The sequence below is a fragment of the Lissotriton vulgaris genome, chromosome 1_1 (assembly GCF_964263255.1).
Source record: "Lissotriton vulgaris chromosome 1_1, aLisVul1.2, whole genome shotgun sequence".
NCBI classification, from domain to species: Eukaryota; Metazoa; Chordata; class Amphibia; order Caudata; family Salamandridae; genus Lissotriton; species Lissotriton vulgaris.
The window spans coordinates 1089089242-1089112509 of NC_141685.1; the positions used below are offsets into that span (position 1 = coordinate 1089089242).

General features: G+C 51.5%; 1 protein-coding gene across 3 annotated transcripts in view; it reads left to right on the forward strand.

The window, feature by feature from the left end:
• The window catches only part of SGSM3 (small G protein signaling modulator 3), a 288821-nt gene that overhangs the window by 61575 nt on the left and 203978 nt on the right, over positions 1-23268 (forward strand). The window contains exon 1 of one of the 3 annotated variants that reach the window (XM_086963473.1): positions 14012-14150. The exons of the other annotated variants lie outside the window; for them this stretch is intronic. The gene's annotated coding sequence lies outside the window, so the exon portion shown is untranslated. Of the gene's footprint in view, positions 1-14011; positions 14151-23268 lie in introns of those variants that run through there. 3 annotated transcript variants of the gene reach the window in all.

Here is a 23268-nt window from a genome sequence, read left to right on the forward strand (position 1 = left end):
AGGGCGCTGAGTTCGGCGTGCTTCCAGCTCTCCGGGAAGGTGGCGGTGTCGAAGGAGGTGTTGATGATGTCCCGCAGGTGGGGTGCGATGACAGCGTCGGCCTTGTTGAAGACGTGGTGAGGGCAGGGGTCGGTCGGAGATCCGGAGTGGATGGAGTTCATCGTGCGGACGGTGTCTTGGGTGCTGATCGGAGTCCAGGCACGGAGGGTGGTGGTGGGGGGCGGTGGTTCGATCGTGGCGTTCGTCGGTTGAGAGCTGAAGCTGTTGTGTATGTCCGCGATCTTGTTGTGGAAGTAGGAGGCGAGGGAGTTGCAGAGGTCTTGCGAAGGGGTGATGTCGTTGTTTCCGGCGTTGGGGTTGGAGAGCTCTTTGACGATGTTGAAGAGTTCCTTGCTGTTGTGTGCGTTGTTGTCCAGTCGTTCCTTGAATGCAGTTTTCTTGGTGGCGTGGATGAGTTGGTGGTGTTTTCGGGTGGCGAGCTTGAGGGCAGTCATGTTGTCCGGTGTTGGGTCTCTGCGCCAGGTTCTCTCGAGGGCTCGGCAGTTCTTCTTGGAGCTCTTGAGTTCGTCGGTGAACCATGGGGCTTTCTTGCTACCGGGTCTGCTGGGTGGGGTCCTCAGGGGAGCGAGCTCGTCTGCGCAGTCGCTGATCCACTTCGTGAGGTTGGTGGCCGCCTGGCTAGGGTTCGTTGTGCTGGTGGTAGGGTTCATGTTCAGGGAGGTCGTGAGCTGGTCGGCTCTGATCTTGTTCCAGCTCCTGCGTGCAACCTGTTGCTGGTGGTGGTGGATCGTGGTCCTACCGAAGCTGAAGTGGACGCAGCTGTGGTCCGTCCAGTGGAGTCCGGCGGCGTGGCTGAAGGCGATGTCCTTGCTGGATGAGAAGACGGGGTCGAGTGTGTGTCCGGCGTAGTGGGTGGGGGTGGTCACCAGGTGCTTGAGTCCCAGGTTGGCCAGGTTGTCCAGCAGGGTGGTGGTGTTGCGGTCGTTGTTGTTCTCCAGGTGGAAGTTGAGGTCCCCTAGGAGGATGTAGTCAGCGGAGCAGAGGGCGTGCGGGCTGATGAAGTCGGCGATGTCTTCGCTGAATTGTGTGCGTTGTCCCGGGGGTCTGTAGATGAGGGTGCCTCTGAGGGTGGTCTTGGGGTTGATGTGGACCTGAAAGTGTAGGTGCTCGGCGGTTGCGAGGGTGTCGTCGGTGTTGGTCGTGATGCGGATGGTGTTCCTGTGGACGATGGCGATGCCTCCTCCGGTGTGGTTGATGCGGTACTTGAATGTAGACTCAATTACTGTGATAACTCTTCTGTTGGTATCTCTTACTGTCTGATTAAATGAGTAATACAGGATTCTGGGAATGAATAGGCTTTTTGATCAACATGCTGTAGATATTATTTACACCCCTATATTCAAATGTGAAGTGAATAGTCAGACATAGTTCTGCTAAGCATGTACTATGGATGTAGTGATTCTCTCTTGTTAACAACAATTATGATAACTATTTCAATGACGACCTTGATTGAACATTGATTATTTTTTTTGTTTTAAACTTTTTGGGGCATTTTGAATCAACATAGGCATTATTGGCAAATCAAAGTAAATTTTCCACACCACCAAGCATCCCCCCTGTTAGAACCGGGACCCTGGCCGGCCAAGACTCGCGTCGAGGTCAGTCAGGGATCGCCAGTTCTAAGTGTCAGGGCAAGGGAGTTACACGCCAAGATAACCCCTACTCGCCCTCTAGGTAACGTGGCGCGAGCAGCAAGGCTAAACTTGGAGGCGATATGAGTTAAGTATTTGCGCACGCACCCCAGCAACAACACCCAAGGCCCACCACAAAGGAAACTCCACACAAGGTTATATAAAAAATAGCCTTTGTATTACAATAAAACACATTTAGATAGAACACACACTTTACAATGTGCCAGGGGCACGGGTAGAATTTACAGGGGATATTTACAAGACAGGGCCACCTGGACCACTGTCAGGAATCAGCACTTTTAGAAGTAACACTTTTTAGAAATAGCACTTAGAATGTAAAATTGTAGCACAAAAATAACATACAACCAGTCACTACTGGTACCAGGTGAGCACCACCTATGCAACCCTCACTATTTTAGGAGATTACACTAGGGACCTGGGCTCTGCTAGCACCACCTGTACTAGGGAGAAAACAACCACCTAAGTATTACAATACCTGTAGGGGTCTAAGGAAGGAAACACATGATGCATCACAATACATTCAGAGGTGTAAAAGCAACAACACACATGATGAATAAACTACCCATTCAGAGGTGTAAGGAAGGAGACACAATAGCGCAAAATCCACATTAGCCACCACCTGTGGCAGTCCCTGTGTCCCAAAGTCAGGGGCCTAAACGTGGCAGCTGCCCACAAAGTGCTGGGCAACTGGGGAGCAATGCTGGTGGGGACAACGTTGGAGCCTCTCAGGCTCTGAATGATTACACTGTCCCCCTGAGCCTCTCAGGGCTCTAAACAATTGTGGCACCAACGTTGGCGTCCCCCCTTTGGGGACTCGAAATGAATAAATGCCCCCTTGAGCCTCTCTGGGCTCTTAAACACGAACGTGGCACCTTTGAGCCTCTCTCAGGGCTCTAGAACCAACAATGCCCTTGGGTGCTGTGGAGCCTCGCAGGCTCTGTAGAACAAATGCCCCAAGAGCCCCTTGGACTCTGTAAAAATGCGGCCACTGGTGGAGCCTTCAAGGCTCAAAACAAACTATGCCCCCTTCTGGAGCCCTCGTGGCTCAAAGAAAGACTGCCCCTCTTTGTTGGAGTCCCACTCCGCGGACTCTCGAGACACCAATGCCCCCAAGGCGAAGCCCCACTCACCGGGACTCACGAGGCAGCTCCTCTCGGTGGCGGTCTCTTCTCCACCCGGTCCTGCTTCTGGGGGCCGGGTGCTGGTAGTGGCAGCGGGCGGGGCTCTCTTCCTCGGGAGAGCCCCGCGGGGGGGAGAACCAGCACGCTTCCCTTCTGCTCTGGGCTTCCCTTCTCCGTGGAGCCCGGAGCACGAGCAGGCCCGCCCCCGTCTTCCCGGGCTTTGCCTGGCTTCCGGGTCACGCTGCAACCAATAGCAGCGCGGCGCTGAGGGGAATGGAGGCGGGACTTCCGGGTCGCCGTAGGCAGAGCGGCGGCCCGAGGGAGACTTCACGATTCTGGGCAATGCCGGGTGGGCTCCGGCTTCTTCAATAAACAAAACGAGGTGGCACTCGTTATGGCGGCCAGGTCCCTGGCGAGGTGGGCACTCGCCAGGGGACTTCAAAATCGGCCAATCAAGCGGGCACACGCCGGGTGGGCACCGGCCGAAAACGACAGCGCTCCCAAGCGCTAGGGGGTCGCAATAAAGCGCGCTCAGCGCTATAAGCAAAACGAAGCACTCCCAGGCGCTAGGAAATTCAGGAAGCGCTCACCAGCGCTAGGGACAACAGAGTCCAGCACAAGTCCTTCCAGGGGGGCAAGGCTGGGCCCAGAGCCAGCACACTGGGTCTCCAGGCAGGGAGACACCCCAAGTGGCGGTCCTCTGGCCCAGCAGCAGCAGCAACAGCCCCCTCAGGATCCTGGAAGAGAACAACTTCAGTGGGGACACAGCCCCATTTTTATACAGTGCATTCCTTTGTCTGAGGGTGCAGAGTGGGGGCGGAACCAGTCGCAGCTGGTTCTTGAGTACTCTGTTTACCTCAACCACCCTCTCTATTCACTGGCAGGGCTTGGGTCATTAGACGCACCACAGGGGGGCGGAGCCAGCATTGTGTGGGGAAAACCCAGCCCCTCCAGGACACAGGTACACTCCTCCCACACATCACTCATGCTAATCTCCCACTCACCACCGGGGCAGACCCATCCAGACTTCCTGGAGCCTGGCATGCCAGCCAGCTCCAGCCAATCACACGCCAGCACCCTCACAGCACATGTACAGCCATGTCTAGAAATGGCGCTTCCCTACTAGACACATACATGCTGCATACACCATCTCGCAGCATTCACTCTCACGAGTTCACACATACCAGACTCAAGCCTGTACACCCCACGCATCAGGAACTACCAGGGACACATACATTCCCCATGCATTCCTATGGGCGGGCAGGCCTAGCTCAGCACATGCACTCAGAGTGCGCACGCACTTTCCACTGGGACACAGTGAAAGTGCGCAGAATCCCTAAAATCATCATTGCCAGGTCACCATTTCACGCAAAAAGTCTAGGGGTGAACCTGTCCTAAGGGCCAAAGTCCAACACAACCCCCTTCCAGCCAAAACGCAGGGTAGAACAATCACCACCGTGATGGACTTCCCTGCTTGGGGCGATAGAACACGGACGCGGGCCCGCAACTGCAGGGACACCCTCCTGTTCTATGCCACAGTGAACCCATGGGATTCCTTCTCAACACACTGTCTGGACCAACTGGGCTACCCCACTGGTACTCCCAAGCTGTCCGCGGCCAGGACCAGGCCCTGGGCCACCCAGGTGCCACCGGTCCTTGCCTATTCACAGAGTGGGGGGTAGTAACCCCTGGCACATAGCGGCCATTTTCCACTCTTCCTGTCTGCAAGACAGGACTAGACTGCCACTGGTTCTCCAGCCTAGGGTCTACAACCTCAGGCGGACCAGGAGTCTCAGGGAAGGCTCTCCTCCCCCTACCTCTTCTTCTAGGGTTCCTCCTCCTCCGGCGAGGGGTACACCTAGCACGCCATTCCAACCCAGGGTTTAACCCCTCAGGTTGCACCGGGGTCAGAGGTGGGCTCTCCCACCCTCTGCACCCCCTTCCAGAGGTCTGCCCTCTCCCAACTGGAGAAGTTCCTCTGGAAGAACCGGTCAGGACACTGGTTACAGTCGTCCTACCCTTCAGGTCAGGCTGAACCTGAACCTGGCCTCCCAACCTCCGGTCTAAAACCTTTGGCGGAATAATTGCCTGGCACTCCAGGACTTCTGGGGACTCACACGCAATCCCCCTGAGGCTGACACATGACCCATGTGTCGTGTGACTGTCTGCCTGGCGCAGATCTCCCGCCTCCTGTCCACCTGACAGTGCGCAAAGATCCCCCAGCACAGAAGTGGCGCCACCCGGGTCCCCCCAAGAAGATCTAGCCCAACTGGCTAGTCTCTGGTCCACTGGTGCATCCACTGGGAAACTCATCCCCCAATCACTCCTCACTTCGGACTTCTGTGCACTCCCTCCTGGAGTAGCACTGCCGGACTCTAGAACCACAGGAGCTCTGGTTACAGACGCTCCAGGTCCTCTACTCACTAGGAGATCCTCCTCAAGTGTACTAACAGGACAGCCTAGGTCCCCAACCTGGTGTTCCCTCAAGAAACCACCCAAGTTCTGAGACAGGGCTTTGGGCCTCTGGGGGCTCTCAGCCACCCACTGACTCCTGCTCCACTGAGCCAGGTAGTCAGCCCCTCCACCCTTCTCACTATACTGGGACCTAGCTGGGCTACACTGAGCCTCTTCCACCACGCTGGGCTGGAAGATACCTATACCACTACTGTTGGACTCACTCACTAGGGACTCTAAAGAACCTCTGGCCCTCTCCCAGCGGTCTGCTTCCTCTGCAAGATCGTATGGTTCAGACAATCCACACCCTACTAGGTGTTGGCGCAATCCTGGATAAACAACACTGAGCAACTGCTCTCTGAGAAACATATCAAACAATAGGTCCCAATCACATTTCGTGGGCTCCCGTACCCAATCACACAGGGCTCCACAACAGTCATCCTCAAAATCTACCCAAGACTGGTGAGACGGTTTCCTAAGGTTCCTAAACCTCAACCTATTCTCCTCCTCTGGGGAAACAGGAACCATACTCGGGGAACTGGGAGTGGGATTTCCTACACTGAAATCTATGTAGCTGCCACCACTGGACTCAACCCTCCCTGGAGAATCCAGACAAGCAACACTGCGCGCAGGGGATAGTCCACCCTCCAGAGCTACTTTGCCTCTGGTGGAGGCCCTCTCAGCCTCCTCCTGCGCTAAGACCCTCTCAGTCTCTAGCTGTTGCTTCTTAACCTCCAGCTGTTGCTTTCTAACACCCAGCTGTGCCATAGCCTGGGCATGCTCCAACCTGAGCTTTTCTAAAGCCAGCTGGTGCTCCCTTTCTCTCCTCCTATCTTCCAGCTCCTCTGGGGACAGGGAAAGGGATGAGGCGCTGCCTCCTACACTGGACCCAGCAAGGGACTCCCTATCTATGGGGTCCTCACTATCTGCTGGCATCCCTGTGCTATCATCTTCTTCCTCCTCTTCTGAATCTTCAGGGCTCCCCACAGACCCACCACCCTCATGGTGTGAGACCCGGGCCCTTTCCTCACTGCGCGCAAGATCCCACTGACCCTTTTGCCATAGGATCAGGCTGCTCCTAAGTTCAGACTGAGTATCTGACTCATCCACTCCTATGCCTCTCTCTCCACAGAACCTTACCAACTCTCCCATACTGTATCCAAACAGATCACAGAAATCAAAAACTGGTTCCATTTTGGCGGACGTTCTGGTGAAAAGATTACACAGGGAACCTAGGGGCCTGAGCTAACACAGGAGTACACAATTCGCAAAGGTTCAGCAAGCTCTCTCTCCCAGAGAACTCACACTCACTTGCCTAGTGCCACACACCATTCATTCACACACAACCCCCCCCTCGGACTGGTAAGGCAGTTTCTACCACCCCTGATTCCTCAACCTGACCACACGTGACACAGGTACCAAACTCTGGGCGCGGGGCAGGGGAACAAATGTACTTGACACAATTGCACAATGATACCTTCAGGAGAAGAAAATAATGGAACTTCAAAAAACAATAATCCCCTAAAATGTGGTCATCTAAAATGCAGAGTTTTGTAGTGTGGCCTGTCGCCACTGTGGTACAGCGCAAACACAAATTCTCATCCTCACCGCTTGCCGCCAATGTTAGAACCGGGACCCTGGCCGGCCAAGACTCGCGTCGAGGTCAGTCAGGGATCGCCAGTTCTAAGTGTCAGGGCAAGGGAGTTACACGCCAAGATAACCCCTACTCGCCCTCTAGGTAACGTGGCGCGAGCAGCAAGGCTAAACTTGGAGGCGATATGAGTTAAGTATTTGCGCACGCACCCCAGCAACAACACCCAAGGCCCACCACAAAGGAAACTCCACACAAGGTTATATAAAAAATAGCCTTTGTATTACAATAAAACACATTTAGATAGAACACACACTTTACAATGTGCCAGGGGCACGGGTAGAATTTACAGGGGATATTTACAAGACAGGGCCACCTGGACCACTGTCAGGAATCAGCACTTTTAGAAGTAACACTTTTTAGAAATAGCACTTAGAATGTAAAATTGTAGCACAAAAATAACATACAACCAGTCACTACTGGTACCAGGTGAGCACCACCTATGCAACCCTCACTATTTTAGGAGATTACACTAGGGACCTGGGCTCTGCTAGCACCACCTGTACTAGGGAGAAAACAACCACCTAAGTATTACAATACCTGTAGGGGTCTAAGGAAGGAAACACATGATGCATCACAATACATTCAGAGGTGTAAAAGCAACAACACACATGATGAATAAACTACCCATTCAGAGGTGTAAGGAAGGAGACACAATAGCGCAAAATCCACATTAGCCACCACCTGTGGCAGTCCCTGTGTCCCAAAGTCAGGGGCCTAAACGTGGCAGCTGCCCACAAAGTGCTGGGCAACTGGGGAGCAATGCTGGTGGGGACAACGTTGGAGCCTCTCAGGCTCTGAATGATTACACTGTCCCCCTGAGCCTCTCAGGGCTCTAAACAATTGTGGCACCAACGTTGGCGTCCCCCCTTTGGGGACTCGAAATGAATAAATGCCCCCTTGAGCCTCTCTGGGCTCTTAAACACGAACGTGGCACCTTTGAGCCTCTCTCAGGGCTCTAGAACCAACAATGCCCTTGGGTGCTGTGGAGCCTCGCAGGCTCTGTAGAACAAATGCCCCAAGAGCCCCTTGGACTCTGTAAAAATGCGGCCACTGGTGGAGCCTTCAAGGCTCAAAACAAACTATGCCCCCTTCTGGAGCCCTCGTGGCTCAAAGAAAGACTGCCCCTCTTTGTTGGAGTCCCACTCCGCGGACTCTCGAGACACCAATGCCCCCAAGGCGAAGCCCCACTCACCGGGACTCACGAGGCAGCTCCTCTCGGTGGCGGTCTCTTCTCCACCCGGTCCTGCTTCTGGGGGCCGGGTGCTGGTAGTGGCAGCGGGCGGGGCTCTCTTCCTCGGGAGAGCCCCGCGGGGGGGAGAACCAGCACGCTTCCCTTCTGCTCTGGGCTTCCCTTCTCCGTGGAGCCCGGAGCACGAGCAGGCCCGCCCCCGTCTTCCCGGGCTTTGCCTGGCTTCCGGGTCACGCTGCAACCAATAGCAGCGCGGCGCTGAGGGGAATGGAGGCGGGACTTCCGGGTCGCCGTAGGCAGAGCGGCGGCCCGAGGGAGACTTCACGATTCTGGGCAATGCCGGGTGGGCTCCGGCTTCTTCAATAAACAAAACGAGGTGGCACTCGTTATGGCGGCCAGGTCCCTGGCGAGGTGGGCACTCGCCAGGGGACTTCAAAATCGGCCAATCAAGCGGGCACACGCCGGGTGGGCACCGGCCGAAAACGACAGCGCTCCCAAGCGCTAGGGGGTCGCAATAAAGCGCGCTCAGCGCTATAAGCAAAACGAAGCACTCCCAGGCGCTAGGAAATTCAGGAAGCGCTCACCAGCGCTAGGGACAACAGAGTCCAGCACAAGTCCTTCCAGGGGGGCAAGGCTGGGCCCAGAGCCAGCACACTGGGTCTCCAGGCAGGGAGACACCCCAAGTGGCGGTCCTCTGGCCCAGCAGCAGCAGCAACAGCCCCCTCAGGATCCTGGAAGAGAACAACTTCAGTGGGGACACAGCCCCATTTTTATACAGTGCATTCCTTTGTCTGAGGGTGCAGAGTGGGGGCGGAACCAGTCGCAGCTGGTTCTTGAGTACTCTGTTTACCTCAACCACCCTCTCTATTCACTGGCAGGGCTTGGGTCATTAGACGCACCACAGGGGGGCGGAGCCAGCATTGTGTGGGGAAAACCCAGCCCCTCCAGGACACAGGTACACTCCTCCCACACATCACTCATGCTAATCTCCCACTCACCACCGGGGCAGACCCATCCAGACTTCCTGGAGCCTGGCATGCCAGCCAGCTCCAGCCAATCACACGCCAGCACCCTCACAGCACATGTACAGCCATGTCTAGAAATGGCGCTTCCCTACTAGACACATACATGCTGCATACACCATCTCGCAGCATTCACTCTCACGAGTTCACACATACCAGACTCAAGCCTGTACACCCCACGCATCAGGAACTACCAGGGACACATACATTCCCCATGCATTCCTATGGGCGGGCAGGCCTAGCTCAGCACATGCACTCAGAGTGCGCACGCACTTTCCACTGGGACACAGTGAAAGTGCGCAGAATCCCTAAAATCATCATTGCCAGGTCACCATTTCACGCAAAAAGTCTAGGGGTGAACCTGTCCTAAGGGCCAAAGTCCAACACCCCCCGCCCCCTCCCCCATCCCAACATTATCCCGAACAGCAGTTTAACATTGTCTGTCCCTGTTCCACCAAGCGGCAGCTCATCACATGTTCGGGTCTTCCAGGGAGGCCCCGCAAGTCCTATTCTCATAGCTAACAAGCCATTTACAAGGGACTGCATCTCAATCAGCGTGGTTATGAGCATGTCAATCACTCCCCAAGCCCGCATCCAAACCATGGTATTTCTTCCATTTCCCCCATATCTTGCGAAACTTCAGAGGTCAGTCTCTAGCTTTGTAAGTCACCCTCTTAGCCGCCATGTATAAATCCCTTCCCCATCTCAATTCTCCCACCCTAGGGGGGTGACGGTGCTCCCCATGCTCGTGCCAAATCTCTTTTCGCCACCACTAAGGCCAGTAGGGCAAAAATCAGGTGTGGGCGATTCAGATCCACCTCAGTCGATATTCCCAGCAACACAAACTTGGGGTCAAGGGGGAGTGTCACCTCCAGAATTTTGCTCAACTCTCCCAGGATACACGTCCAGTAAGTGTTAATAGTAGGGCATTCCCATGAAGTGTGGAAGAAGGTTCCCTGTGGGTGCTTGCATCGCAGACAGCAGGGATCGCTAGCTCTGCCCATGCGGTGCATTCTGGCCCTATCATTATGGACCCTATGCAATATTTTATACTGTATAAGACGTAGTTGGGTTTTGATCGCCACTTCTCTAGGGTGCATCAGTGCCGTGTTCCAGTCTACTGTGTCCAGGTCGCCCACATCCTGCTCCCAAACTGCCCTCAGTTTCCCCAGGCCATCTTGTGCATTATTATTTAACGTTTTATATGTCAGCGACACCAATTTTTTGGGAACATGGTTTTGTAGCAGGCGGCCCTCCAACGGATCGTATTCTGGCAAGGGGGGGGGGGGGGGGGGGAGCAAGGGTCGCCTCCGCCTTCCAGGCGTCTTGTAGCTGCGCGTATTTAAAGAACTGCGCTGGGGTCAAGCCATACTCCGCCCTTAAAGATTCGTATGTCTTAAGCTCTCCCCTTGCCATTACGTCCCCCAGCGCTGAGATCCCTATGGCATCCCACCCTCCAAATCCTGTGAGTTTGTGCAGCTCTCTCAGCCACGTGCATGACCATATCAGTGTCTGCTTGGTCGGTTTGTATGTCCACCCCATCATCTTCGTCGCCCTGTCCCATACGTCTATGGTGATTTGTGTGGCCGGCAATAGCCGTCGCTTCCCAACGCCCCCGTATAAATAGTGCAGGCTGGTGCGGCGCTCCATGGTGGCCCTTTCTAGTCTATAGGTCGGGTGATCAGCAGGCGCATGGAGCCATTCATTTATTGGTGCAAGATGTTCGGCCCAATAGTAGGCCTCTATATCGGGTAGGGAGATTCCCCCCCCATTATATTGATTCCGTTGGAGCATAGCAAGGGCTATCCTGTGTTGCTTTCCGAGCCTTAAAAGGGCCCGCAGCTCTGGGTTTATCGACTGGAATGTCTGCCTAGGCAAGGGGAAATATTTGTTCTGCAGGGCATTCAAGAAGCGGGGCAATGTAATCATTTTGAACATTGCCGCTTGGCCCAGGAGCGTAAGGGACCTCCACCGGTGGGCGTCTTCCGCAAAGTTCTTAATCACTCTGAGTACATTGTTTTGATAAGAGAGTTGTTTGTTGGTTGTCAGATCCCCTGGTATTTAAACCCTGACTGGGTAACCTGTAGGGCCCCAGGCATTGGAGGCCAGTCTTCCTCTATGCGCCGACAATATAAAATTGATTTATGCCTGTTTATTTTGTAGCCAGGAAAGGAGCCATACTTGTATAGAAGGTCAAACCGCGCTGGTACAGTGGTCGCCGGCTGCGTCACGTACAGGAGGATATCGTCTGCATACAGCAAGATCTTCTCCTCCTGTAGGTCTACCTGCGTGATACGGAAGCCATGCACCTCTTCCGCATGACGGATTGCACAGGCAACTATTTTGACCGTGAGGGCGAATAACAATGGGGATAGGGAGCATCCCTGACGGGTCCGCCTCCTAACTGGGAAATCCCCCGAAAATACTCCATTTACTCTAACCCGTGCTCTGGGGTCCCTATATAAAAGACTCCCCCACCGTCTAAAATTGGGGCCGACCCCGAACTTGATCAGTGTCGCCTCCAAGAAAGGGCCAGTGAACCGCGTCAAACGCCTTCTCTGCGTCTAAGGAGAGGAACATATGTGGGTATTCCCTCTGCCTCCCCTCCATGAGTCAGTTATGGGTACGCCGGAGATTCTGCCTTGTCGCCCTGTCCGGCAAGAATACCGTTTGGTCTTGATGCACCAATCCAGAAATCACCTGACGTAGTCGGAGGGCCAAAACCGTAGCCAGGAGCTTAGTCTCCACGTTGAGGAGGGATATCGGTCTATAAGACTCGGAGGAGTCAGGTGGTCTGCCTTGTTTATATATTGGCACAATAGTGGCCATCCTGAGGTCAGGCGGGAGGATGCCATCCTGGGTCGCGTCTCTGTAGAGCGCCAAAAGATGAGGCATTAACAGGTCTGCTCCTTTCTTTAAAAATTCTGCGGGGAGCCCATTTTGGACCTGGAGTCTTCCCCGGTCGGCGCCTGGCCATTGCCTCCCTCAATTCGGCGACCGTTATATCGGCCTCGAGGGTCTTATTGTCGTCATCAGTTAAGACTGGGGTGTGAATCTCAGACAAATAGGCCGCCATCTCTTCCGGGCCACCCAAATCTCTGGCCGTATAAAAGTCTAGAATAGGCTGCAAACGCCTGGGCAATTTGAGTATCCGTATTCTGCAGCTGCCCTTGGCTATCGGTCACTCCCTCTACCCATCGAGCATCCCTCTCCCTACGACTCAGCCAGGCCATGAGCTTACCAGACTTGTCCCCCCCCATCGTACAGGGTCGCAAGTGCCTGCGCTTTTGCCTCGTTGGTGGCCAGGTCCCTGTACTGCTGTTGGGTGTCTAGCAGACGCCGAAGCACCTGTGGGTCCCTAGCTATCAAGTGTTGCCGTTCAAGTTCTAGTTAGTTTCCAGCGTGCATAAGTCCTCTTGGGCTTTCCGCTTCTCCCATGATATCCTACTTTGGGCCCTGTCCTGGAGCACCGCCTTATAGGCTTCCCATAAGGTCACCCCTGACTGTACGGAGCCCATATTTTCAGCAAAATAGACCTTGGTGCCTGCCCGGAGGCCCTGTATTATCTTAGGGTTTTGCAAGTCCCATGGCGTCAATCGTCAATGTTTTCTGCAGAAGAGATCATGCACAGGTCAACGCAGTCGGCTCCTCCTGTTTCCATATACTCTGCATGCTTCACAAGATCTTCAAATGGATCATCTCACAAGCAGACTAGGCTTCGGCAACACACTTTGCTCTGGAATATCCAATCACTTCCTCCTTCGGCTCCTGACCAAACAGAATGCCGCAAGACTCCTCATTGACCTCCCACGACTCACCTACATCACCTCTCGGAGATCTACACGGTCTCCTTATACATAAACGATGCCAAGTCAAACTCCTCAGGCACCCATTCAAGGCACTGCATAACACAGGACCAACATACCTTAACAACTAGCTTTGCTTCTACCAGCCCACCAGATACATGTGCTCAGCCTCACTGTCACTCGCGCACACGCTCACCCCTTATCCGCAAAAGCAGAACGGGAGGGCTGTCATTCTCTCACATTGCCCCAAAACCTGGAATGACCTCCCTTTGCACATCAGGGCTGCTTCCTCCCTTCTTGAATTCCGCATGAAGCTGAAGATTTGTCCCTTCAACTAATTCTCCGAGGCTGACTCACTACACTCTCAGGCCCATGCCTATGCACACGGCCGGCCATGGGCGAGGTGGGCCCAGGCCCGGGCCGCCAATGTCCAGAGGGGTGCAGCAGGAGAAGCCTGACAATGTCACACAAACAGCAGCTCGTCCATCCCACTTGGTCTTCAATCGTTAAAGACTTTGTAATCCGTCATTAATGTACCTCAGTATAATTGTTAGCACCCCATCAACCTTGGCCATGCCCTCCTCCCATCTTTCTCTTACACCGCAACGACCCCCCCCAAGCATCAAATTGTATTTCCCTTCCACCAGGGCGCTGTCCTTGTCAATCCTGCTTCAGCGCCTGGATACCCTACTGGGTGATACACAGCGCTATACAAATCCACATAACATTACATTTGTCAAACGGCACAAAAATTAAGAAATTTTTTTTTTCCTATGAAACCTAACCATGACTACAGAGTCTGTTTATATAATGTGTGTCTGTTTATGTGGATAGAAACCTTGTAGAAATCGTACGCCCATAGGCGGCTCGAGGAAACCTCTTGCTTGGATATAGTAGCAGAGAGGAGCCCTCCATAAATTATACATATGCCTGGAAGCAGAGGGGAGGGAGGTCTCTGCGTAGGTGTGTGCCTGGCCCCTGAACACACCTCTGTTGTGTGGAGAGAAGCCGCTCCCGTGGCCGGGCGGGGCCCGCTGGTTTAAGCCCTCCATGAACAAATATTGCCTGTGAGCAGAACCAGGATGTGTGTCAGCCGGGCCTGCCATGGGAGGACAGGAAAGGGCCTCCTTCCTGCCGGCCGCGCATGGCCGAGTCTGCGGCTCGAGGGCCTCGGAGGATCGGACCTTGCCAGGTACGGAGCTGCGGGGGGCCCTGGTGTTTGTGGAGCCGCGGCCTAGGATTCCTTCCTTGATCCAGAAGTGGCTGGAGGGTACTGAGAGAGAGCACAGAGGCCGCAGGTGTAAGGCTGTCGCATTGACAGTTCCTGGGCCCGGGCGCGGCAGGGAGGGTCCTTGTGGCACAGAGGCTTCAGGGCGGATTGATTCCTGGCAGTGGAGCCCTTGGGTGGAGTGATTACTCTGTACGTCGGCCGCGGGGGGATGTTTGTCGCGTGCGTGATTCACAAGGAAGATATTTAGTGCGTAGGCAGTGCAAGGAGGGTAGTTCGTGGGTGCAGGAGCCGCACAGAACGGTTCTTAATGGGTACAGGAGATGGAGAGTGGGAACCTAGTGGGCATTGGCTCAGCCGTGTGAGTATTTATTGTGTAGAAGTGGATTAGTGGGCAGAGTCACTACAGCGCCGTGTTCAGTGGTACACACGCAGGGTGGGTACAGGGGAAAGGACGGCTGCTTTTTGGGCAAATACACTGTGGGTACTCACTGGTACCTTTGGGCAGAGGTAAAACACGGGGTTCTCAGTGAACGGTAGTAGAATGGTTGGTACTTCGTTGCACACCATCGGCCATTTACGTACCCAATGAGAGCGCAGTCACGCCAAGCTGGGTACTTTGTTGTGCAGGAGCGACAGAGGGCATGGCTGGGCAGTACAGGAGGAGGGCAGGACCCAAATGAGCACAGGCCCTGAAGGATGGGCACATGAGCAGCAGGGAGGCTCCTAGTCGCCACAGGCACCACAGACAGTGGGTATCTTATGGGTACAGGAGCGACAGGATATGGCAGAAGGCCCACTGGTTGGTTACAGGTTATAATGCGCACGCACCTTTAGGGTGTTGCAGAAGGGCTGCTGAGAAGGTACAAGTGTCGCAAGGTGGGTACCTAGAGGGCACAGCCTCCTCCCGGTCAATACTTGGTGGAACGGCCATGGCAGGCGGCTTCTTAGTGGGCACGGGTATCACAGGAGATCGAAGTTGGGCACCTATGGGTCCAGGCACGGCCAGGTGGGCACTTGATAGCAGAGCAGCAGGATCGGTAACTAGCGGGTACTGGCCCTGGAAGTTTGCAGCTCAGTGGTGTGTGGGCGCTAGGGTGGGTATTTCGTGGTACATGGCAGCAAAGTGGGTTCTTAAGGGTACCAGAACAGCGCGATGGGTGTTAGCTGGGCAGAGGTATAGAAGAATGTTTTATTTGTGGTACCTTGGCGACAAGGGGGGGCTGGTATTTAATCGATACGGGCACTGCAGTGTAGGTACTGAGGGTTACCGGGGTGACACGGCGAAGCAGAAGCATGGAGAGGTACCCAGGCACCAGGCACTGGAAGGTTAGTCCCTAGTTGCACCTGAGCGATTGGGTAACCTAGCGAGCCAGGGGGCACAGCAGAGTGGGAAATTCCTAAATCGGCGAGTCCATTTTCTGTGTTCAAATCTCTGTAGTGACGTGCGAGCCGTGATCGGTTGATAGATGTGTTAAATCGTTGGTTAATGAGTCTTCTAGGAGTATCCATTGCTCGCGTTGAGTTAATGAGTACGAATAGCAGGGCCTGTTCGCCTGTGCGCGCACCAGTTGTCGAGCGAGGGTCACGTGTTAACCCGGATGCTTTATTGATCCAGGAGTTGTGCTACTTTACTGATTACTTGGACATCAGGGTTTATCGATACAGAAGCTGCGATGTTCTGAGCTGTGATGCTTTATCGATACACAACGCTTGATGGTTTAATGCGACTTAATGTGGAAAGAGTCGCAGAGACATTAGGCCAAATTGTTGGTGTTTGAACTATTATTGGTTTATCAATACATTGGGCACCATTGTTCTTTTACCACAGGCACAATAGGAGCCCGAGAAAGCTCAGTGGGTTGAGGTATTGCTGACGTCTGAACATGCAGAATGTAGAGGCTTCAGTGAGCTAATGCAGAAATCTGCACATAAATGTAAATGTGTGTGTCTTGTAAAGCGCACTGCTACCCGGAGGCGTCCTGGCGCTATAGACCGCTGGGGAACTCATCCTGGCTTTCCCTGAGAGATGTTCCCTCCTGGGTATCTCCAAGGTGAAACCAGGCATCCCCGGCGTTTGTGGGGGGCCGTTGTGGAAATGAGGCAAGCTAATGCCCAGAGTTGCCGAGTGTGATCTCTGGTTAGAGTAGGCACTGAGGCGAGAATTATCGAATCCGCTGACCTTGGTTCACAAACCTGCCGCGTCGGGGATTGAACCCTGGTCCTGGGCCGTCCTCTGCTTCCAGGTCTGCCGCCTCTAACCAGTGAGCCACACCACTCCACATAACCGGCCTGCGCGGGTCTGCATCCCTGTAGGATAGATCAGTGGGTTAATGTGAGATCTTTTCTTGGGCAGTTTCATACTTGGGGACGTTATGTACCACTGGTGGTTGCCCAGGACCACTTACGTTATTCACTTGCGTTGCAAGTGAATAACCCACCGGAGGTGCCACATAAATGTCCAGATTATAGAGGTAAATAGTGATCAGTGGTACGGAGGGTACGAAGCATATATGGAATGGGTAATGCTGTCTCTCCCGTCGTGTTCTAGAATCTAGACATTTGCACAAAGAGTCTACAGTAGCAAGGATTGTTGGTGTTCATCATACAGCTTTTCTAACCTCACTGCGTTCATTTATAGACGCGCCACAAATAGTGTGAGAAATTGGCTTTACTCTTCTGTATGGACATCTTAGTGACAATTTTTCTTTATCCACTATGATCTATTGTGTAAAGAAATATTGCAACTGAGAGGCCTAAGCGCAGGCTCGAGAATCTTAGACACAATTGGGAAGGGAGGGTGTGTACCCGAGACGACAACTGAATGGCGAGAAACGTGCTCGACCTCCCGTGAAATGGCTATTCCTGCTCACCTGTGGCTGGTCCAGCTGTACTACCTACATATGACTTACCTTGCACTGCAGCGTCTTTGGCACGCAGGCTTGCTCCTTGGACCCAAGTGCACACAATGTCTGCTCCCGGAGGCTGATGACTTCCACATGGTATGGCAGAGGCGTGGCGACATACTGGAAGTTAATCGCTAAAACTCTCAGCCGTTTTTTTAACCAACCTCTTGAGTTGTCTTCTAAAATGGCCTTATTGGTTATTATTTTTATATTGGTGATTACGATCTAAAATGTCCTTATTGGGTCTGCTGGAAGATGTGGGGGGCTCCAGAGGACTGTACGACTGTTGGCGTGGCAGCGATTTGTAGCTAAAAGGGACATTGTGCACTAGTGGAAATCTCAGAACCTGGCAACATTCACTTTTCATGGTTTGTTGTGTGAAACAGGAAGAACCCATATATACTGCTAGAGGCTGCCGCCACAACATCACAAGATATGGGGCAAATGGTGGGGATTCTATGGACTCATGAGCATATCTAGGGATACGATTCCAAATAACAGAGGCCCTTCACAGGGCAATTGAGGGGTGTGATGTGGAGGGATGCAGTGTGATTTCATTATCTTAATGCGTTTTGTTTCCGTAAAATCAATAAAATATGATTATGAAAAAAATGCCTAAGCGAATGAGGATAACTGAGGAAGAATAATGCCAATTTCTCATGCTATTTGTGCCACGGCTCTAAGAGAATGTTGATGTTACAAAATTAACGCTTACAGTCCTTGGTGCTTTACGCTCTTTTCCTTCAAGCGGCTAGCTAGGTTCACTCTTTTTTAGGCCCTCAACTCTCTCTCACTCTCTCTAGGTAGCAAGCCTCGCAGTCGAAGTTTGGTCTGAGAAGTGACAGTAGAAGTTAAACTAGCATTGGCAAAGTCAGTATGTCTGGCTTTAATGTGAGACAACACAAGTAAACATAGGCCTTCACAAATGCTATTTACATCCCTTGCATGCCCAAATACTGTTTTATCACATTAAAGCCGGTTATATTGATTTTGCCAGTCCTTGTTAAAAAGTAGAAACAAATGTTGCTTTCTGAACATAATTCCTATAAGAGATAAAGCTTTAATGTGACCTCGTTATGATTGAGTGTACTTTTCAGGTGTAGACAGTCCCTGATGCCTTCTAATTGAAGCATATTCCATCGCCTCCTTTAGCCGTGGTGACTTTCGATGCCGCCTGTTCTTTCCGGATATTGTACATCTAAATAAGCATACATGCACCCTGTATACCTAAACTTCTCCCCTGCATTGTGACTGCTGATCTAGACCGACCCCAGCTGCATGCGAACTGTCTCTATTAACAACCTTCACCTCATTCCTCAAGTAACATGGCCTTTTCATGCAAATCGAGACGCATTCAGGCAACAATTATCAACACTTCTAAGTCAATCGGTCCCACTAGCCACTCTAAAAATACATTTAGGCAGTGGGTAGCGAGACCTTTTGCCGCCTGGGGCGATCCCTGAGTTTGCCGCCCGGTGCAGGTAAGAGCGGGGGTGTCGACATAGACAACTTCTTGTTCTGGGGGGTTGACACAGACCACTTGTTCACCCCCGCACCCCCTATCTACCCCACTGCAGCTAGGTATTTGAAACAAACATGATGCCCTAACCAGTCACCCAGAGGCACTTATTGCCAACAAATACCTCAGCCAGAAAACTGGCTCAAGCAAAAAAGGCTTAATTTTCTTTACCATAAATTTAGCAGCATGGCGACAAACCTGTGAATTTTTCACTTTGTCAGAAGAAACACCGATTCCATGTGGTCACAAACTATTCACATCTGGCGACTCAGAGCAACTATGTGAACTACACATTATCTTATAAAAAGCAATGGCAAACTCGTATGCATGCTGTTGTCTTCAACCTAGAGGTCATCAATACCCTTTTCAGCACATTAAATAACCGGAAACTGAGCATACGCCATTCCTCTCCACCCTTCCTGTCTGCACCATCCACACACATTTCAGCATGGCATGATGGGCACATGACCAAACTCAACTCACTTCACTCTAGGACAGTGGTTGATAACCTGTGATCTGTGGAACATGTGGATTATGTCCGCCTTGTATAAGGAGCAGAGCGGGCAATAGGCTCCCTTCCCCCTCGCTCAATTTTGCTATTCGATTTGGGGTATAGTCCAAAACAGGTCTTTTAAAACTGAACTTGCAGGTTGGCCGATATTAGGATAGCTTGGATGCTTAAAAAAAATCTTTTGAAACGTATTCCCCATAATCTCCAATCTTTCGTGACATCTTTTGGAGCAACTTCCCATGTCATCTTTGATTCCCTCATTCAATATTTTATAAACTGTCCCTATTCTGGAGGGGGGGAGGGGGTTGGGCAGGGTGATTCTATCAACTAATTCCCTTCTCCCTTGCTGATCTACCTGTTACTCATTTTTTTGTAGAAAGTCCCTAATCTGCAGGTACTTGAAGAAATCCTTGTGTAAGGCCATACTTAGAGGCCAATTCCCATATGATCTACTTACCCGTGGGCATAAAAGCAGCCAATGTGTTTGATTCCAGCCTTAAACCAGGAATTAAAGTGTATATCCCTGAACATTTCTGGTAGATTCCTAATTTGCCATAGTGGGGTGCAGTGATTTAAGCCCCCCAAACCATTTATACGCCTTATAGCACCCCAAATTCTAAAGGCCGTTAATAGAGTCTTAAATCGGACTCTTTTGTATTATCCGTAACTTAATTGATGCCAGAGGCAACCCCTGGCTTCATGACCAATCACAAGTTCCCAAATGGTGGGGGATTTATCTTCCATTATACTGTGGTCGATGCATAATAGTATAGTAAAGTGAGTAAGTGAGGTTGCCCACCAATACCGCTTAAGATTCAGGAGGGCTAAGCCTCCCCGCTCCTTGGGAAGAAGTATAAATTTGAAGGCTCTCCTTGGCCGGGAATAAGACCAAATAAGTTGTGCTAAAATGTTTTCAAATTTTTTAAACCCAAAATTTGTAAAAACCAATGGAATTGCGCTAAAATAGTATAACAATTTTGGAAAGTAAATCATTTTATTTATATTGGTTCTACCAATAAGAGTTAAGTGTAAGTGGTCTAGCTTTTTAAGCGCTGTTTTTGTTTCCACAGCAAAGCTCTCCAAGTTTTCCTAAACCACCTGATCCGCATTAATTTTAACTCCCAGATAGTTGCCTTCTTTACTACTCGGCTATCATTATATGTAATAAATTCATTTATAATTATTTGCGTTTTCTCCGGGTTAAGGGAGTAGCCTGAGAGCACTTTACTCTTGTGTTTATGGCTGATTATCGGGATGATGTTCTGTGCTGTTTTTAGATGTTTTAAAAAGGGATCTAAATACAGGGCAAACAAGAGGGGTGGGCAAGGGCACCCCAGCCGTGTCCCTCTTCTGATCTTCAAAGGTTGGATCAATTCGCCGTTTATAAGTACACTGGCTTCTGGGTCTGTATACAGGGCTTGTATTGCTCCTTCAAATTTGTTCCCAATTCCCTTCTATTGCATTGTTGCCCATAAATATGGCCAGGAGACCTGGTCAAAGGTCTTCTCGGCATCTAAAAAAAAGCTGCGATCGGTCCCCTGTCACTTGTTTTATATCGAAAAAAGGAATAACTTTCCTTACATGCTCTATAGTTCCCTTACCGGGTATAAAACCGTGTTGTCCCTCGAACACCATTTTGCTGATGGTATGTGAAAGTCGAGTAGCTAGTATCTTAGAGTGTATTTTTACGTCCCCATTGATCAATGTTATTGGTCGATAGGAGCCCAACTCCTGAGCCGGTTTGTCTTTTCTGGGGGAAATTATCATTTTTGCCCATGCCCAGGTTTTTGTAGGTGCCATTCCTTCTGCTGACTGTAAAAACACAAAGACCAGGTTTTTTTTAAGTTCTTCTTTAAAACCTTTATAAAATTCAGTGGGGATTAGATCAGGCCCTGCTGCTTTTCCCCTGTAAGACGCAATGGTGACGGGTGGCTAGCTGCAGCGACACGCCTCCATCTCCATCTCCCTCGATGGATCGCAGTCTCAGGGATCGACTGCACTGCACGAGGGTACGGACGAGCATCACAGCACGTAGATTCTGGCAGGAGATGCTGGAGCTCGCGGTTCGGCTGACTGCAGCCTCGCTAGCACTTTTGTTCTCCAAACACAACCAGATTTTAAAGTTCACTCAAAAGAACACTGCAATCCGCCGGATGGCAGCGCGTGGGAGCAGAACAGCAAGGGGGAGAGGAGCGACCGTTCCCGGTAGTAACGGAGCACAAACTGGAGGTGGCCATCCTCAGAACAACAACGGAGCGGGTCAAACTTCCGAGAAGACCAAGCAGCAAGGTAAAGAGGGACCTGCATTTGGGGGTAAAACAAACTGAGAACAGACTAGGAGGCAGTACAGAGGAGGGGCTTGCTCAGCCTTATGTCGCTTCATTGTTTGCCAGTATGAACGGGCCAGGGGCTACACTGGAGAGAACCGAATCCCTAGATGCAAGAGGGTGGGAGACACTAATTGAGGAAACCCAGCAGGAAGAGGAGGATGCTAGGAGGGGATCAGAGACCAGTACTTCTTACAGACTCCACTGGGGTTCAAGGAATGAAGGCTCTACCCCGACAAAAACACTGACCTGGTTGGAAAAAAGACCTTACTGCCAATACCTAATGACACCAAGGAGGCTGCCCACAGAGCGGAGTCCGTGGGGGAGAAAACACGGGCAACACCCCTTGCTGAAGTAAGCTCTAGACATTTACGTGCGCAAGATGGCACCTATACTCCAGAAAGTCACGGTGGGGAGAAATTCTATTCGCTGACGGAAGCCTCGGAGATATCAGAACACGAGGATGAGTCACTAAGCGGGGAATCCATCTCAGAAGACGGCTCCAGCTCCTCAACCAAATCAACATTAAAGAAAATAGCTTTAAGGAACAATAAGAAGTCCAGGAAGGGGAGCCTCAAAAGAAGCATGCGGGCACAACTCAAGTGGGACTATTCCGATGCACAGGTATGGCCCCAAAGTGAGAAAGGAGATGAGACTATAGGAACTGAAGAACCTACTTTGCTGACCATTTTAATATCAATTAGGCAAATGCAAGAAGTGAACAGAAACGAAGGGCGTAGAGCTAGGGTGGCCTCAAAAAAGGTACAAACAGGAATTTGCAAACTAAATAAAACGTGGTGCGATAGCGGACTGCCTGACCACGGTCGAGATGCGGACAGAGGCCCTGGAAGCAGATGTAGAAACCATAAAGATGAGAGGTATGGAGCAAGGAGCGGCACTGATGGATGCAATGACCAAACTGGAAGAGTATGAATATTGCCAGAGGAGGAATAATCTTCCCTTCTTAGGAATACCAGAAGGTCTGGAAGGGACAGATCCTAGAGATTACATGGTTAAACTCCTAAAAGACCCATTTCCAGACCAAACAAATTGGGAATGGGATAAGGAAATACAGCGGGCCCATCGTTTTCCGCTATTCAGGAAGAAACAAACACAGGAAGTAGGAGAGAAACCAAGAGCAATGTTGGTTTTCATCTGCAATTTTCTGCTGCGACAAACGATATTTGACAAGGTCTGCCCTAATGCTCCTATAGACAACGGCCCTTGACACAAAAGGAATTTTTATGCTTGTAATAATTATAGGCCACAATGTGCACTATAACGGCAAAAGAAAGTCCAGCCGGACTTTACAATTTTATTCAATAGTTCAATAATCGATTGGAGAGAAATAAAACAGTGGGACACAGTCCTGTATCCACAGCACTTACATAAACATGAAGACAATACAACCACATGGAATATCTCAGGCAAGTAACAAAAAATGGAGCAAGAAAAGAAACTCTACAATGTGCTTGCTTCACATATGCGGGGAACAAAACAGATCATGCACATAATAGCGAACTGATGTTAAGCCCACATAACATGTCGACGGCGTTTCGATCCATTTAAGAATGGTGGATCATCATCAGGACTACCAATGTTTGCCTGAATCAAAGCCTCAAAGTAAATTGTTAAGGGATCTTAGTGGCGCTATTGCTGTCAGCGATACTTAATAGTAATAGCTACCAGATGCGTCGCGTTTCCATTAAGAACCACGGTTTTGTGGCCGGAGAGAGTCCAGGGGGGTGGTCGGGGACCCGCGGATGCGGCCGTAATTAGCGCTGTTTGGCTTCCTGCGTCCTCGATGGAACGACTGGAG